At 42.8% G+C, this 6,160-nt stretch overlaps 1 protein-coding gene across 1 annotated transcript in view; it reads right to left on the bottom strand.

Annotated features, from left to right (window-relative positions):
- The window catches only part of SYNGAP1 (synaptic Ras GTPase activating protein 1), a 175,820-nt gene that overhangs the window by 32,826 nt on the left and 136,834 nt on the right, over positions 1-6,160 (bottom strand). The gene's annotated exons all lie outside the window — the stretch shown is intronic.

Genomic DNA, 6,160 nt, shown 5'->3' with positions numbered 1-6,160 from the left:
GAAAATATCCAGAGATACTTTACTAGAAGAGCCCTCCACTCTTCCACTCACAACAGAATACCCTACACAACTAGACTTACAATCCTAAATTTAGAAACCTTAGAACTACGTCACCTTAAACATGACCTAAGCATAGCCCATAGAAACATAGAAACATAGAAGACTGACGGCAGAAAAAGACCCCATGGTCCATCTAGTCTGCCCTTTTACTATTTCCTGTATTTTATCTTACAATGGATATATGTTTATCCCAGGCATGTTTAAATTCGGTTACTGTGGATTTACCAACCACGTCTGCTGGAAGTTTGTTCCAAGGATCGACTACTCTTTCAGTAAAATAATACTTTCTCATGTTGCCTTTGATCTTTCTGCTGCAATGTCCTTCCTGTCAATGACTAATTCAGCTTCAATCACAACAAAACACAAGCACACAAAGATACAAACTTAAAGTAAACGAAGGATTGGGGGGCAGGGTCTCATGACCGCAGCACCGGGTATTTCCCGCTCTCCTGGGAAATGTCCCCAAGTCCAATTGTTTGGTTCTGGTCTTTTTGGACCAGAACGGATCTCTCCTGCAGGGAGAGTGACGCATGGCCAGGGCTGGCATGCCCCGCTGGGCGAACTGGCTTGTCTCGCACCGGCTGGGGTGAAGCCAGACAGGCAGCCGTGCCTGTTCCGACACAGCTGCGGAGACTACGCAACGCTGAGAGGATAGCCGAATGATTCCATCTGGGAGAAAGGTGCAGGACAGGGTGGGAAAAAACGGGAGGGACTCAAGTCTGGAGGTGGGGCATCCCAGTGGCCGGCGGCAGGTTCGTAAGGTGAAAAAAGTTTGTAAGAAGAGGCAAAAAAATTCTGAACCCTGGGTTCGTATCTCGAAAAGTTCGTATGACAAGGGGTTCGTATCATGAGGTACCACTGTACTAGTAAGAATATTTAGAAGTTACTAAAAGATATTTTTTCTTTTATATGTTCTTACAAAGTTATAAATTACAAAAAAAATTAGTATACTTAATTGGATTTATTAATATTTTAATATTTTAATTTCATGGAAGCTTACCAATGAAAATACATATACTTTATATATATATATATACAAATATACAAGCAAGTGATATAAAGTGTAAAGTGGAAGAATTATATAAGGGGAGAAAATTTAATGGCTTATAAATTAAAAAATTGAAAGTAGCTTTGATTATTGCACATAATATAGGTGAGATATTTGATAATGATTATGATTATTTCTGGATGACTTTTTCCCCCTCTTCTTTGCTCTCTTTTCTCTCTTTATTATTCTGATTGATTGAATTATAAATTGCTTATTTGACTTATGGTAATAAACAAAGTGGAAGGGAGGGGGAAAAGAAAAGGGAGGAGAGGTACAATAACAGGAGTAGGATTAATATTGGATAATAACTAGCACTAATTATATTAGGCATAAGGAAAGACAGTTGAAACAACAAAGAGTTAAAATCAATAGATTAGGGAAGATTATCACTGAGTTCGATAGTGGAAGATATTTAGAATTAGGGATAATATATAGATTAGGGAAATAAATAGATTAGGGAAGATTATGGCACTGCATTTAGCAGTGAAAATAATTAGAATAGGGAAGATTATTGCACTGATATGACAGTGACACAGATTAGATGACAGAGTCTATGGAGAGGGGAGGCATACAAATCCAATTTATTATTATTATTATTATTAGGGAAGATTATTACGCTGGGATTGGCAGCAGGCCTTATAGATTAGGGACGTCTATCACACAAAATGACTGGAAAATATCTAGATAAGGGAAGAATATTAATATTTTGGTCTTTTTTAATGGAAGATATTTTTCGCATGAAATAATGATTTATAGAAATTATATACAGTGGTACCTCGTCTTACAAACTTAATTCATTCCGTGAAGAGGTTCGTAAGTAGAAAGGTAAGATGAAACAATGTTTCCCATAGGAATCAATGTAAAAGTGAATAATGCGTGCAAGCCCATCCGAAAACTCACCCCTTTTGCCTTATTACCGCCAGTGTTCTGATCCTTGTTTGGGAGTGGGTGGAGGAGGCCGTGGTGGGGGAGACAGCGGAGGCTGCCTGGAGGGGTTTTTTGGTGGTGGTGGCAGGCAGAGGAGAATTCCCCCCCAACTCCTCCAGCCTCCGCGTCACCGCCGGCTGTCATCTTGTTCGGAAGAGGAGCCAGGCGCCGGTGGCGGCGGAGGAAGGCGAATGCTGGGGTGCTGTCGGCCGGGAGGGAGGCGGGAGATGGGAGGAGGAGGGAGGGAGGTTGGGAAGAGGCACGGTTGGCCCATCCGAGCCAGAGGAGAAAGGCAGGGAGAATATCTCGGGGGGTCTGACGGTTCCCTGCAAGTAGGCCCAGCAGCGGTTGGTGGTCAGTGATTAACTGAAACCTGCGGCCATAGACATAATGATGGAACCTTTAACCCCGGCAACTAACACCAGGGCCTCCTTGTCCAGCTGGCCATAGTTACGTTCTGGACGGTCAAGAGTTCTTGAATAGAAAGCGATGGGCGCCTCCATCCCCGACAGCAGGGGGTGGCCCAAAACAGCCCCTTCCCTGTACAGAGATGCATCACACATTAAAGTTAATGGAAGGTTTGAGCTGTACTGAATTAAGACCTCATGGGAGACCAACAGCTGCTTAATGGCCTTAAAAACGGCCGCCTCAAGTTTTCCCCAACGCCACGGAATGCCTTTAGTGAGGAGTCTAGGTAAAAGCTCGACTGTGGATGCCTTGTGGGGCAAGAACATTGCATAAAAATTCAGGAGCCCCAAAAAAGGATTGTGGTTCTGCTCTCGAACTGGGTGTTGGGGCTTCAGAGATTGCTTGAACTTTAGCTGGGGAGGGATGTATTCCCTTTTCATAAATTACAAACCCCAAGCATTCTACTCTGGGCACTGCGAACGTACACGTTTTGGGTTTAACTCTTAAGCCTACTTCTTTGAATGTAGTCAACACCACCCTTACTCTTTCCAGCAACTCTTGCCGGGACGAGGCAGCTATTATTACATCATCAAAATAAGCCAACGTTCCCTCAATTCCATATAATAGACATTCCATTAGCCCTTGAAAAATTCCAGGGGCAGAGCTTATACCAAACCAGTCTTGTGCACCTGAACGCACCACAGTGCATAATGATAGCCTGCAAGTCAGCAGTTTCGTTGTCTACAGGTAGCTGCTGATAAGCCCTAGAGAGATCAATCTTTGCAAAAAGTTTTCCTCCCATCATTGAATGTAACAGATGCGAAACCATAGGCACCGGATACGAATGAGGTGCAAGTGCTCTGTTGACGGTGCATTTATAATCTCTGCACAAACGCACCGATCCATCAGGCTTAAAAGCAGTGACTAATGGGGTCTCCCACCTTGCCTGGTCCACTGGTTCAAGAATTCCCAAGGCGATTAGCCTGTCTAGCTCAGCATCTACCTTATTTTTAATGGCCAGGGGAACACATCAAGGCTTCAGATGGGTTGGTGGTATTAAGGGGTCAACCATCAGGGATAACGGGGTACCATTGTATTTTCCCAAAATGCCATCAAACAGCGAGGGAAATTCATTAGCTAATTGGACAGACGTGCTGGCATCCCCAATTACGTTAATTCCTGAGATAGTAAATCCCAGTGCTGAAAACCAGTCTAACCCCAACAAACTTGTAAAATGTCCATCTACAATGATCAATGGTAAACGTCCCCAAAAGTGTTTATACTGTACTGGAAACATTCCCTTGCCCACAGTTGGGATAAAATTTCCTTGGAAATCTTTTAAGAAGAGTGGGCATGGTCCCAAACGGTTCTTAGACAATCAAGGAAACAAGCGAAACAGATGAGCCATTGTCAGTCTCCATGGGGCAAAGCGAGCTTCCAAAACGAACGATGACAGAAATTTTTGAAGATTGTTGCAGCGACCCCTCCTGGTCTGGTGAAGTATGACGTACGATGGGTGGGGCTTGAGGAGCGTCGAAAATGGCGTTGCAAAACTCGTCGGCCGAAAGGGTCTCTTTGCCAGCCCCTTTGTTACGGGGTAGATTGATCCCTGGGGAATGGTTGCTGCCAATTTGAAGAATTTTTTTTTTCAAATATTTTTTATTTTATTTTTTAAATATAAGACAAAACAAAACAGACAACATTTAGCATGTAAAGGAGCTACCATTGCTCCGCTAAGCATAGAAGTCTTTCTACTACAAAAAAGAATAACTAGTTATAATTATATCAATACAGAAAGATAAAAATTGTTAGTAACATGTCTCTTGATATACTACTATGGTATAAAATCTACACAATTCGACATTTTCGTTATATCATTGTAGTTATAATAATCATAATTAATAAAACTAAAACTTATCCATTAAGTATCAATATACTATGTATTCTACCTTGTAATTTTAACTTTTCTATAGTTTATTTTTATTAATAATCTTTATTAATGTTCCACCAATTATATACTTTCTCCCAGGTTTTATAAAACTCTGTTTCCATTTGATTATTTAACCTCGTCATCATATCTGCACATTCCATAATTTTCTTAAACACGTCTTCGTCTTTTGGAGTCTCCTTTTCTTTCCATTTCTGTGCAAATGCAATTCTTGTCACTGCTAATATGTGAATTATTAAATAGTATATTTCTTTTTTATATTTAGTATCAGTAATACCTAGTAAGAAAAATTCCGGGGTTTCCTTATTTGTAATTTTCTTTAACCACTTTTTCTACCTTATTCCAATTTGAAGAATTTCTACGGGACCTGCACACCCTGGCGATATGTCCGTGTTTACAGCAATGGCGGCAGAAGGCTTCTTTGAATCCACAGGCCGAACGGGGGTGACCACCTCCACAGCCGCCGCACGCTTCTCCCTGAAACCTGGAGTCTCCACAAATTGCCGGTTGTTTCGGTCTTGTTAGATTAGCAAGTCTATTAACTTCTTCCTCTTCTCGCCGTAGATTCAGTTCTATATCAGAAGGTAATGCAGCTACGGCTGCGGCGTTGTTTGTGGCGGCAGAGGTGGCAGGCAAGTCCATTTCTGCTAATGGCTGAGTTGACATTTCAACAGCCCTTGCCTCCACTAGTGCTGATTTAAAAGTGAGGTCAGTCATGGTTAACAGACGGTGGCGCAGGTGGGTGCCCCGAACTCCATATATAACTAGCCTGTCCATTAAACAGTCATCAAGATATTGAAATTCACAGGACTTTGCAGCTCGCCGGAGGGCAGCTACATATTGGTTAATGGTCTCGCCTTCCGCTTGATTGCGGTGATAGAATGAATAATGTCTAGCACATCTAGATGGTGGAGGGGCATACTGGTTTTTTAAGGTAGACAAAAATTCATCCCATGGTATATCGTGGACTTGCAAGGGGCGAAAAGGGAGATAGAGTTCTCTAACATATCGGTCCCACAAAAACTTAGGAAATATGACATTTTCCAATTCCCAGATAAGTCCTTGTATTCATTAGAGATTAAGAAACATTCAAAACGAGTGAGATATGCCCCCCAAGACTCGCTGTGAGGGTCAAAAGGGGGAAAAGTAATGTGAGTAGACATCGTTATTTACCCAAACGACGTGTCTTCTTCTCCCAGGGTATGATAATCGCGTTTTGGTACAATCTTCGTTGCCAGTATAGTGAATAACCCCAAGATTCGGCAGATGCAGCAACACAACTTTATTAACATAACCGAACCTCAGTCAGAGAACTGAGAACAATACACATTGACAGGGTATTTATACTTATTGAACAACCAATAGGAAACCAACCTAGTTCCCGCCAAATTAGTGCCCTCTGTTGTTGCCAGGGACATGACACAGGGAATCCTTTGGAGCCTGGGGAGAGTGAAACACGAGCCTACTGGGTCCACCAGAAGCTGAGAAACGGGCTGTTTCTGGCCTTCAGAAGGCCTCCAGGGTCCAGGGGAGCGGTTTTCGCTGTCCCCAGGCATTGAATTAGGGGTGTGGGCACTTGTGCATGCACGACAGGGTGCCCACATGCTCTTTCAGCACCCAAGAAAAAAAAAAGATTTGCCATCACTTCCCTAGATGGTCCCCTTTTGGAACACCAGTAGGGTAGGAACCGCAAGGACATCAGAGGGGAGTTGATTACATAAAGCTGGAGCAGCCACAGAGAAGGCCCTTCCCTGCAGTCCCACCAACCT

This window comes from Erythrolamprus reginae, chromosome 2 (genome assembly GCF_031021105.1).
Source record: "Erythrolamprus reginae isolate rEryReg1 chromosome 2, rEryReg1.hap1, whole genome shotgun sequence".
NCBI lineage: Eukaryota > Metazoa > Chordata > Lepidosauria > Squamata > Dipsadidae > Erythrolamprus > Erythrolamprus reginae.
Note: the sequence above shows the minus strand (reverse complement) of the source record. Positions and strands in the feature narration are given on the sequence as shown.